This window comes from Sinocyclocheilus anshuiensis, unplaced genomic scaffold (assembly GCF_001515605.1).
Source record: "Sinocyclocheilus anshuiensis isolate Anshui unplaced genomic scaffold, SAMN03320099.WGS_v1.1 scaffold81, whole genome shotgun sequence".
NCBI lineage: Eukaryota > Metazoa > Chordata > Actinopteri > Cypriniformes > Cyprinidae > Sinocyclocheilus > Sinocyclocheilus anshuiensis.
Genome location: NW_015537945.1, coordinates 660,723 through 674,199, shown reverse-complemented (window position 1 = coordinate 674,199; position 13,477 = coordinate 660,723). Strand labels below are relative to the sequence as shown.

General features: G+C 30.6%; 1 pseudogene; it reads left to right on the top strand.

Annotated features, from left to right (window-relative positions):
* LOC107663957 (ATP-dependent 6-phosphofructokinase, liver type-like) overlaps window positions 1–13,477 on the top strand; it is a 15,052-nt pseudogene that overhangs the window by 603 nt on the left and 972 nt on the right.

The following is a 13,477-nucleotide window of genomic DNA, read 5'->3' as shown; positions in this document are numbered from 1 at the left end:
TTTTAGTTTTAGTTCTAAAGTGTTCTTCATCTCAATGATAGAGCACAACCAAATTTCTAAAACTTAAAAATAAATAAATAAAATGGAAAATATAAAAATAATAATATTAAATTATTATTATTATTATTATTATTATTATTGTTGCTGTTGTGCAGTGTTAGTTTAATATTATTTTAATACTATTGTATTTTTTTATATTTCAATTTGGGTTTTATTTTTCAGTTTTCATATTAAGTTTAATTTTTTTCTGCTTTTGTGATTTTATTTCGGTTTTTTTTATTTTATTTTTTTTGTTTGGCTTTAAATTATTTTTATTTCAGTTTTAGACATTTTAGTAACCTAAACCAAGGCAACATTTCCAAGCATTTTTTTATTTTAAAATCTAATATTTAGATTTCAGCTCTTTTTCAATGAATGAAAATGATGTTGAATAGTGTTGTTAGTTTTGTTAACGCATTGGTTTTTCTTGAGCCGAATGTGTCTAAGCTCTGCAGCTCTTCACTCTTCCTGCTCTTTCGCTTTCTCTTCTGTCTGTTCTGTGTTCTTCAGTTAAGCTGGTAAACTGGTAAGCTGTCCTGATGCATGTGCTCTGATGTAACACTTTAGAATAACAGAGATGTTACATTAACATCTATAGGAGCTGCATTTAGTATCTTAAATGCTCTTTTCCATGCATTAGTTTGGTTGCCTACTGTATGCACTTGTCCTGTATGCAGAGAGTTCAGTCTGAATTGAGTATCAAATTATTACCAACTTGTCCAGCAGACAGAGATCTTAAAATTAAGATTTCTATGATTCTGTCATGAAATGTGTCCATTATTTTTCTGCAGTTTTTCACATATAATCCTGTTTGAAAGCGTTTATGGAGACTTTTAAAGGGACAGTTCACCCAAAAATGAAGATTTGTCATCATTTATTCACCCTCATATCATTTCAAACCCTTATGCCGTTATTGTTTCAGTGAAATTCTGAAATGATAAACCTCTACTCTCAAATCTCATCACGTTTGTTGATGCATTGCGTCAGGTTTGATGTCAAAACAGCTTTGAGCATCACGTGTTGAAACTGAATGTGATGCATCAATGCAACATGTTTTAATCTGAAAGGACAAGAGTAACGTTCTGTTTCTCGCACAGAATAACTTTGAATATTTCATTGATTGATTGATTTACTTATTTAACCAGGAAGGTACCGTTGAGATACAACATATCTTCTACCAGGGAGTCCTGGTCAAGATAGGCAGCAAAGGAGAAAGTTACAAAGAAATACATATTATCACCACACAATGAACAAACGCAATTCTGAGAACATATCAGTCTTTTCCCCGCCTCAAAATTGGATTTTAACTAGCAATTGTGACTTTATATTTCGCAATTCTGTGAAAAAAAAGTAAGAATTGTGAGATAAAAAAATCGCAATAACCTTTCTTAAAAAATTGTATTCAGTGGCGGAAACGGGCTTCTATAGAGAGTGCTAGAGTTAGAGGGTCAAATAAATATAGTGCACGAGTCACTCTGTCTACTGTTAGGTTACTTTAATAATGCCTTTATGGTGTCTGTGTAGATTCTTCCAGGAAAGATTGTGAGTCCCTGATTTGGAGAGTTTGTGTTTTGACTGCTCTGCTTACTTTTCTTTTGAATGCTTGACTCTGATGCATGTGTGTGACCGTTCGGCCGCTGCGCTGACATGCATTAGAACCTATTCCTCTTGTTGAAGCATTGCAATAAACGCCTCTGCATGATTAAAAACACTGATCACAAATGCATGATTTGCAGTGGTGCGTGTTGTTCACTCAGGGAGGAACGGTGATCGGCAGCGCGTATGTAAGGCCTTCACCACACGAGAGGGCCGTTTAGCTGCTGCCTTTAACCTGGTCAAACGCGGCATCTCGAATCTGTGTGTGTGTGGAGGAGACGGCAGCCTCACCGGGGCCAACATCTTCCGCTCTGAGTGGAGCGCACTCCTCCATGAGCTGCTGAAGAAAGGTACTGAATCACACTGAGCGTGCCCTATCAAATCCGCTCTATCTCTTTCCAAATTCTGTAGTGAAGTGTCTCTACTCTGCTGTAAAAGTACTTTTCAAGTGTCTGTACTTTATCAGTGTTTTTCTTTAGAAAACTCTTACTTCACAACATTCCAAAGCATACGTTTGCACTACGTTTCATATTAAATATAATATATTACTTAATTACATTAGAAATCTAGTACTTTCTTACTTTTACTCAAGTTAAAGTAATTCAAATTTTTACTTGCATACAAAAAAGTACTACATTTTACATGTTCTTAAAGGAGACATATTATGCCCCTTTTTACAATATGTAATATAAGTCTCTGGTGTCCCCAGAATGTGTCTGTGAAGTTTCAGCTCTAAATACTCCACAGATCATTTATAATATCATTTTGAAAATGCCTATTTTGAGTGGAAGCAGAAACACGCTGTTTTTCGGGCCTATCTCTTTAAATGCAAATGAGCTGCTGCTCCCCGCCCCCTTTTCCAGAACAGCGCTATGCCATTACAGCTCGGACCTGCTAAAAACATCTGTTATGGTTCTGATTATCATGTTTATCGAGCTGAAATCATGTGGTTTAAACCATATGAGTTTAAACTTCTGATATACGGTAGATCTGTGTGGCAGCAGCAATATACAGTAAATAAATCAATAAATCCACTGCTCATGTTGCACCGTATTTCATTTTAGGCGTTTTTACAGAGTTGCGTATTTTAACCAATCACACACAATTCTGTTGAGCTTAGGAATGCAATGGCCAATCAGAGGAGTTCAGATGAGTCAGCGTAACAGTGTATACAGCTTCAGTGATTATAACAATAGTTTTGTTTTTTTGAGAGTGCTTAAACTCGCGGTAGATCAGTGTTGGTGATGTCACTTTCTATAACTGTTATATCATTTATTCGCTTTTTGAATAACCGTGGAAAGGAAACGTTATATAATTATCAATTTCTAACGTTTTTATTCAATTGTAATCACGCTAAATACAAATTCATTCCCATTAAACAATGTCCCTTTAGTGGCTCACGTTATTTTATTAGAACGCGCGTTATTTGTTTTCCGTGCCTTTCTGAATACTGTCACCAACCCATCCCTGCACATCAAATCCCCTGCACAGCCTGGAACATAACATTTATTTCCATGATCTGCCATTTTCGCTATTATCCTCGCTTGTTTCTTCACAATACCTACAGAACTTCTGATGGTTCGGCTGGCATAGAACATGGGCGGGTATATGCAAATATTGGGGGCGTACATATTAGTGATCCTGACTGTAACGTCACGGTCGGTCACGAACAGCTTGTAACACTCCAAAGAGAAAGGAAAACTTGAAATCGCATCATATGACCCCTTTAAAGGTAAAAAAAAACAAAACTTTTATTTATGAAATGTAGTGCAGTAAAAAAGGCATTATGCTTTGGAATGTAGTGAAGTAGAAGTTTTCCAAAGAAAATCTGATAAAGTACAGATACTTTTTAAAGTTACTTGAGTAAAGTATAAATACTTCACTACTGTCCACCTCTGTTTTGTTCCCAAATTCTGTTTTCCATTTTCATTTGTTCCATTTTAATTACATTTTAATATTTAAAAATAATGTCTAAGCAACTGAATTCATTAAACATTAACAGTTGAATAAGTTACTAAAATGTTAACAGTAATAATGCTCATTGAAAAAAAGTGGTTTTCTATTTTCTTTCTTTTTTCAACTTTTTCCCCCCAAATTTTTCCCTTTTTTTTTCGGGCTGTTGACATAAGTTCCATGAAAATTATGCACTTTTTTTTTTTTTATCCTCTTCTGCTCATTATAATTATAGGGTGATATAAATGCCAGACAGGGTTCTTATATTTAACTAAAGCCATAAAGAAATACTTCCTTCATTACTTGACATAAAATAAACATAAATTAAATTATATATATATATATATATATATATATATAAACGAATTTTATTTCAGCTATTTTTAAAGGCAACATTTCTCATTTGCATTTAGTTTAACTTGATATAACTAAATTTAATTAAAATGAATGAAAACTGTATCCAGATATTTTCACACACTATTAGGAGCCTATGAAATCTGTTTTATTTTTTTCCCAAATTCTATGTTTTCCATTTTAATTAGATTGTAATAATCAAAATGATGTATAAGCAATTGAATTAATAAAACATTAACAATTTAATAATTTATTAAAAGTTTAACTATAATAGTGCTCTTTAAAAATATATATTTATTTTATTTTTTTTTTTTGCGAAATTCTGTGATAATACAGATTTATTATCAAAAACGGTGGTAATCAAATGAATGCATGAAACTGTAATTAATCTTTTAAAATGTAATCAAATATAATTTATTGCAAACAAAGTGCTGGACAATAGAGGTTTGCTCTTTAAATGAAAACATGGATGAAAAAATAGTGGCAAAATTCTGTGAAATGTTCAGTTTTGTGATTGGATTCTGTAATTCCATCCATGTTTTCATATCGCAGTACAATAACATGCTCTAATGTTGAGCACAATGATTCAAATGAGCTTTACTTTCTGCTTCATAGTTTGTCATCAGATTAATGACTGAATTGAAACTTTAGAAACGTTTACTGCCAAAAAACTGTATTTGAAAGTCTGACTCAAGCTCAGAAGAATCTCATAAATCTTTATGAAGGCCTTATCAAAGTCCGTTTAGGGCAAGTCTGTTACTCAGCAACAGTGTTCAGGAAACCATTCTGAAACTGTAGTTTCCCAAGATACAAACTACTCATCATTTAAAGAAGTTATTCTATAAGAAGCTATTCTACAAGTTACCAGCAAAACGTATTTCACTTTTAATTAAGTTGTTCCACTGAAGGGGCCACATTAGTTTAAATATGTAATACATATTTCTGTTGTTATTTTACATTTATTGATGTATTTATTTTATTTTAAATAATTCATTTTAATATTAATAATTATTTTATTTATTTATTATTATTATTTATATTTTTCCCATTCCCCAAATCATTTTAATATGTAATAAATATTTCTATTTTTTTATTTTACATGTATGTTGTTTATTTTATTTTAAATAAACTTATTTATTCAATTAGTTAGTTAATATCATTTATTTTTATATTTTATATAATGCATTTGAGTTAAATCCGCAGAATCATTTTCAGTCACGATGTGATTATCAGTTTTCATCATGTTGAAGAAAGCTTGTGGATGTTTTGATCCTCTGTGTTTTGTCCTGTAGAGCAGCAAGATGGGCGTGGACGCGGGGCCAGACACTCCCGCCTGTGTGATCGGCCTATCAGGAAACCAGGCTTGATGTATGGTTTGTTAGGATAGGACAATATTTGGCTGAGATACAACTATTTGAAAATCTGGAATCTGAGGGTGCAAAAAAATCTAAATATTGAGAAAATCATCTTTAAAGTTGTCCAAATGAAGTTCTTAGCAATGCATATTACTAATCAAAAAATAAGTTTTAATATATTTACGGTAGGAAATTTACAAAATATCTTCATGGAACATGATCTTTACTTAATATCCTCATGATTTTTGGCATAAAATAAAAATCGATCATTTTGACTCTCAATGTATTTTTGGCTATTGCTACAAATATAACCGTGCTACTTATGACTAGTTTTGGGCTCCAGGGCCACAAATACCAAACAGTTTGCATTCAATTTGACAACCAGTCTCAAATAATTTCTCACATTTCTATTCTATTCTAATATAGTAACACTTTCCAATAAAGTCCCTTCAGTTAACATTACTTAATGGATTAACTAACAATGATTATACATTTGTTACAGTATTTATTATTCTTTGTTTTCATTAGTTAATAAAAATACAACTGTTCTTTGTTATTTTATATTATTTCAGGTCCATTAAATAATATTAACAGATACAACTTTTGATTTGAATAATGTGCTAGTAAATGTAAAAAAAAAATTACATTAGCTGAGATTCATAAATGCTTCAGAAGTATTTTTTATTGTTAATTCATGTTAATGAATGTAGTTAACACATAAAACTGCATTGTACAGTTACCTCTAGTTTTACTTAATATTTTGAATTAGCAATTAGTAATTTGATGTGCTTTTGTCGTTTTTTGTATTTTTGTTTATATTTATATATTTAATATAATTATATTATAGCTTCATTTTTTTTCATTTCACCAAAGTTGGGTCAGATAATCTTCAAAAAAATCTCTAAAAATCTTGATATACAAAGCAGTTCATGTGCAACACACTAATGAATTTGACAGCCAGTCTCAAATAATTTCTCTCATTACTCTGTTTCTTCAAAACTAAAGAGGTTCAGGGGGCCATGAATGAAAAGCGTTTTGAAGAGGCCATCCAGCCTCGGGGCAGGTGAGATTCACATGATCATTATCTGCGTTCACTGCAGAGGTCAAAGCTGCAGCTGATTGTTTTCCACATACAGTAAATGAGTAATAATGAATCAAATGATGTTGTTTGAACATTTATAAGTTGCTGGCCTATCAGAAACCCGCTGCGGTCCCGGTAACACATCAACACTACAGCGTCACGACTTTAACCCTCACTTTACAGCTGCATATACAAAAATAAATAAATAAATGTAGGACCCTAAGAAATTTTCATTTTTCCCAAATTCTGTGTTTACTTTTTTTACTTTCTGGGTTCTGTTTTAATGGTTTAATTAACTAACTGAACTAAAAAGCTTTCTATATTTTATTTTACTTCAGTTACATTTTCAATATCAGAACGCATGTCTAATCAGGGAAATTCATAAAACATTAACAATTTAATAATCTATTACAATTTTTACAATAATAGGGCCCTATGAAATGTATTATATTTTTCAGAAAATAAGTTTAGCTAAAGGTTTGGTAATCATTTGTTTTTTATGTATATATGTATATATTTCTGTATATATCGTTTTTATTACTTTTATTTTAGTTGTAGTTATTTTAGTACATCAAGTAAAGCTAAATAAAATGAGAATCGCATCTAGCTGAAATATTTTTTTTTATATTTTGTTTGTTACTTTTTTGAATATCAAAAAGCATGTCTAATCAATTGAATTCATAAAAGTCTCTCAGTGCAGAGAGACTGACCTATGACTGAAACTGTTATTTTAGTTATGATTAGTTATAGTGCTGTCAAATGATTAATCGCATCCATAAAAAAGTTTTTGTTCACAGAATATATGTGTGTATACTGTGTATATTTATTATGTATATATAAATACAAACACATGCATGTATGTATTTAAGAATATGTTGTTTATATATTAAATATATTTATATATAATATAAAATATAAGAATATGAATATATACATGTATAAACATGTAAATATTTTCAAAATATATACTGTATGTGTGTGTATTTATATATACATAATAAATATACACCGTACACATACATATATAATGTAAACAAAAACTTTTATTTTGGATGTGATTAATTGTTTGACAGCACTAATTAGTTATGATTATAGTTTTTAGAAATATTTATATGTTTTTATTTTTAGATTTCCCATTTTCATTTTAAAGTTTTAGTAATTTTGTTTTGTGTGTTTGTCATTTTTAGAAGAAATGCATGTCCTTGGCCTATTTTATACACACACACACACACAAAAATAGTCAAAAACTATTTACTAAAAGATATATGTAGGGCCTATAAAATTCATTTGATTTTTTTCCCCAAATTCTGTTTTAATTTTTCTAGATTCCATTTTAAATTAAATTTTAGCAATCAAAAGGCTTGTCTAATTAATTGAAATCATGAAAATTATACAATTTAACCTCCAATTTATTATTATTATTAAAAAAATTAATAATTATATATAATAAAAATATTATTTACTTTTTTCACCAATTCTGTTTTTTCTGTTTTCATTTTTCTGGACTCCGTTGTAATGGTTACATTAAAATTAAAATAACATTTTAAAGTTTAAAAACATGCCAAATTAATTGAATCCATAAAACATTAACAATCTAATCATTTATTTAAAATCTTCAGTAAATAATATTACCCTAAAAAAAAATTTATTTTTTCAAATATTCTTGTCTTGTCTGTTTTAATTTTTCTGGATTTATAATTTAATACAAATGTATGATAAAAATGGTAATTAAATCAAGGCATGCAACTTATTAAAATGTAAATTCAATAAAAATGTAGCAGTTCCTTTTATTTTTTGGTTTAATAACTGTTCAAATTAAAAGCTTTACTACTACTACTTTGAGAAGTACATTCTACTGCACAATAGCAATAGAATTCTGTCACAGTTCACTTCAAGTTGACCCAGACTTTTATTTTGAAGGGTTCTGCATTGCAAGGCTTTAAATAAGAATGAACTAGGCCTGTTTTATCCCATCTCTTTCTGTTGTTCATAAAGAACAGTGATAGTAATACTTCTATTAATATGAATGAAATGTTACAGGTGAATGAAGTTCAGGGCGGCTCTCTGCTGGGAACTAAACGGTTAGTTAGTCACCTTTACTAATCAATGCATTCTCACCCCATCTTTCATCTTTGAAACTGAGCTTTTGTTCCCTCTATATTGTCCAGAACCCTCCCAAGCACCTGCATGGAGAAACTAGTGGAAAATCTCCACAGGTTCAGCATCCAGTCACTGCTTGTCGTTGGTGGTTTTGAGGTATAGAGGAAAACTTGACTGTGTTTCGATGCAATACAATGCAATTTGATGCACTTAAATAAGCAGTTCACCCACAAATGACAGTTTTGTCATCATTTCCAACCTGTATTATGTTCCATGAAGCACGAAATGAGATATCAGACGATGTCCGAGCCGCTCTTTATGATATCTGACTGTATTTTCCATCACGTCCAGGCGTATGAGGGCATCCTGGAGCTGGTTGAAGCAAGAGGATGCTATGATGAATTATGTATTCCCATGTGCATCATTCCTGCCACCATCAGCAACAACGTGCCAGGAACGGACTTCAGTCTGGGCAGCGATACCGCGGTTAATGCAGCGATGGCCGTGAGTACAGGACACTCTTATATTCTCTTTTACTCATTTGCTCTAACTGAAATTTTACTAAATCTAAATGTGGCTTGCAAGAAACGGACTGGCAACTGGAAAAGACTGTGACTATTTCAAAACCTACAGTGTGATTTTAGTTTCATTGAGATACTATTATAGCTTTATACAAATTTTGAATTAGTTTTTATTTTTATATTTTATTTTCATTTTTAGTTACATTTAAGTCATTTTGTTGTGTGTTGTCATGTTTATTTTTTAAATATATCTGTAGTTTTTTTGTTATTTTTATTTCAGTTTTAGTTATTTACCACATGAAGTTAAACTGAATGAAAATAAATGTTTCTTTAGTAACTAGTTGAAATAAAGTAAATTTACATTTTTTTATATTTTATTTCAGTTAACATTTATTTAATTTAAAATATATTTTTTTTATGTTTTTAGTTTTAGTTTTACTTAACTATAATTACCCTGCTACATATTCAGGGCATATTTAAGTCATCATAGATGCACCAACGCAAATGCGTTTTTATTAATATTTTTAATTCGTTTTTATTTTTATATTTTGTTTTCATTTTGCTCTCATTTAAATGATTTTGTTGTGTTTTTTAATGTGTATATCGATATAGTTTTTAATTAATTTGTATTTCAGTTTGAGTTATTTTATTATATCCAGTTAAACTAAATGAAAATGAGAAAAGTTGCATTGGCAACTAGCTGAAATAAAATAAGTTGATATAAGTGTTTTTTAATATTTTGTTTTATTTTTAGGTAACGTTTATTTTCTTTCAAATAAATTTTTTTTATTTTTTAGTTAAATAAATAAATAGGCAGTATTTTAGGGAACGCAAATTCTCTTCCAGAAAAATAAGTATATATATATATATATATATATATATATATATACAATATATAAGTAATAATAAATATGATTTTAAGATGCCGTCTTTTGCCTTATGCTAAGACAGCATTGCATGCATGCATCATTTGCAGACAAGGCTAAGCCATATAAAATGCATCCAAAATAGCTGACAAAGTCAGAGAAATGGCAATTATAAATGCAAAATAATAAAAAAAACAGACAATTTGACCCAATATTTATATGCACGCTGTATTTGATCAAATATCAGTTTGAAAGATTGTATATAATTTTTAGTTTTTGTTTGTTTGTTTTTTTATTGCTAAATTATTGTATTCAATTAATTGAAGCATTGTTATTAGGACTATTTAGAATTTTATTATTCTCGAGTTTACCATGAATATATGCTGATATGGCGTAAAATGATAAATAAATAATACGTGTCCCATGTATTTTGGCCTGGCTTGCAATGCCAAGGTCATGGGTACGATTCCCAGGAAATGCATGAACTTTTAAAATGCATACCATATATGCATGCAATGCAAGTCGCTTTGTATGAAAGCATCTGATCAATTTAAAATGTTAATTTACTTTTATGCTTACTAGAGTACTAGGTATTGAAACTGCTTGTATCTGAAGTCACCAGCCAAATCTTACTCCCTTCATTGCATGAGTTTTAAATAAAGATGCAGTTTGTGTTATTGATTCACCGCATCCAGTGTCCGGTTATTGATCTGAAGTGTGTCTTTGTTTTATGAAGGGCTGTGATAAGATCAAGCAGTCAGCCACAGGGACCAAGAGGAGGGTCTTTGTGGTGGAGACTATGGGGGGATACTGAGGTTATCTGGCACCCACCACAGGCATCGCTGTCGGTGCGGACGCCGCTTATATTTTTGAAGAACCATTCAACATTCATGACCTCAAGGTGAGTGACACTCCTCACATCTGCTCATTCTAGAGGAATAAATGCAGTTTTTTTGTAAATGAAGAATGTTTCGCTGTTGGTGTGACACTTTTTTAGAACAATGTGGAGCATTTGACAGAGAAAATGAAGAAGGACATTCAGAGAGGTCTGTCCAGCTTTTGGTCTGCAACACATTTTTAGATTCCTAAATTATTGCATCCACGTCACAGAATCAATATGCATGCTTAAGGATCTCACAGTCAAAAAAATAGGAATACAAATGGGATAATTAAGATTTTTCAAAAATATTTTTGAAAGTCTTTTCTGCTCAACAAGAATGCTTGTTTTAATTGATTAAAATTTTTTTTAAATTATGAAATATTATTACAATTTAAAATAACTGTTTTCTATGTGAATATATTGTAAATTGTAATTTATTTCTGTGAGTAAATGCTGAATTTTCAGCATCATTACTCCAGGTCTCAGTGTCACATGATCTGTTCAACCAATTCTATTGACAAGAGCTGTAACTGTTGCATTGCTGCAATTCACAAACTGTTTTAATCACAAGAGGATTACAGGTCTAGACATAAAAATAAATGATTTAAAAAACTGTTTGTAAAAAAAACTATTAAATACTGTAAAATAAGATACAGTAACAGTAATTCGTCTCCCCTGATCTCATCTGTATCTCTGGCGACGTCATGTGGGTTGCGTTGGAATTTAAACCTTTACATTTACGTTTTTTATCCAAAGCGACTTAAAGAAAAGGAACTAAAGCAATTTGTCAAAGACAAAGCAGTTTGTGTAATACACAGTGCCAGATTTACTGATGTAAAAGGCTTTCAGTTATGAATGACTCATGTTTACCTCAGTCATTAAATTTAGTATCTAATTATGATAGCTTATTGAATGTATGAATAATGAAACAATTTGTATTTCTTTAATTATTTTTAAAGGAATAGTTCACCCAAAAATGAAAATTTCCTGAACATTTACTCACCCCCAGCCATCCAAGATGTAGATGAGTTTGTTTCTTCATCAGATTTGGAGACATGTAGCATTGCATCAGTGTCTCAGCAATGGATGCTCTGCAGTGAATGGGTGCCGTCACAATGAGAGTCCAAACAGCTGATAAAAACATAATGGAAGCGTTATTATGGATTATAGACTCATATTTTAGCCAGAAACAACAGTTTGAAGTAAAAAACATCTTAACGATGGATTTGTTTCTTATAAACACGCAGCTTTTGTCTTCTCCAGATGTTAACTGATGGACTGGAGTGGTGTGGGTTACTTGTGGATTATTGTAATGTTTTTATCAGCTGTTTGGACTCTCATTCTGACGGCACCCATTCACTGCAGAGCATCATTGCTGAGACACTGATGCAATGCTACATTTCTCCAAATCTGATGAAGAAACAAACTCACCTACAGTTTGGATGGCATGAGGGGGGAGGATATTTTCAACAAATGTTCATTTTTGGGTGAACTATTCCTTTATTTTGTGGCTTTATGCTTGAGATTTAGCAGCTTAATGAGACTGTAAATGTGATACTGCTCTATTTTTAGGAATGAGAAGTGTCATGAGCACTACACCACTGATTTCATCCATAAGCTGTCCTCTGCTGAGAGGAAAGGTGTCTTCGACTGCAGGGTGAATGTCCTGGGACACCTGCAGCAGGTACAGACTCATGTTTTATCACTGAAATAATCGTTTCAACAACGACTCTGATCCAAAGCTAGGGGTAATATTCAATTTATTTTGATTTGTTTCAATATATTTTATTTCTTGCAACTAAACCACTATTCATAAAGTATTCAAAAACTTTAGTGCATCAAATGCATTAACGTTTTTCGATTTCTAAACATGCATTGATTATAATAATGTAACATTTTATCCAAACGTTTATCATGAGAAAACAAAATTGATTATTTAAAGTAAAATTTAAATACACAAAAAAAAAATCAAGAAATATGATGTGAAAATAAAATATAATGGAGAAAAAGAATAAAGTAGACATTTTTTATGCAAAATATACAAAACTGTGTAATATACTTTTTACTGTGCATGCTACATATTACTTCACATACTACATACTACTTCCACAACCAGTTAATATCAACCATAATATCATAATGGTCGATTTAAGCAAAGATATTTAGATACTTAAAGATAGATAAATAACTAAACTAAATTAAAAAAAGGTAATTGTGACTTTATCTCATAATTCTGACATTTGTTTCTTGCGAGTTTATATCTCACACTTCTGTCTTTTTTTCTCAGAATTGTGAGAAAAAAGTCTGAATTATGAGATATAAGCTCTAAGTGCTGGAAAAAAAGTAATAACTGTGAGATAAAAAGTTGAAATTACCTTTATTTTTAGGCTTCCATAAGAACGACACCTTAATCCTAAAAAAATAATTGTTATAATGAACCGGGTATAAGAGTGTGGATCTAAATAAAACATAATTTTTTTTTAAATGTATATATAGTGGACAATATAGACATCTATAAATATTATTTATTAGATTTATTGATTTAAAATATTTTTTCCTCATTTAAAGAATGTTATTTTAGTATCACTTATATAGTATTATAGTTTTTGTTTATAATTTGAATTAGATTTTTATTTTTATATTTTCTGCCTTCACTTTACTTTTAGTTAAGGCTTTAGTAATTTTGTTACGTTTTTGTCATTTTTATTACATATATATATATATATATATAT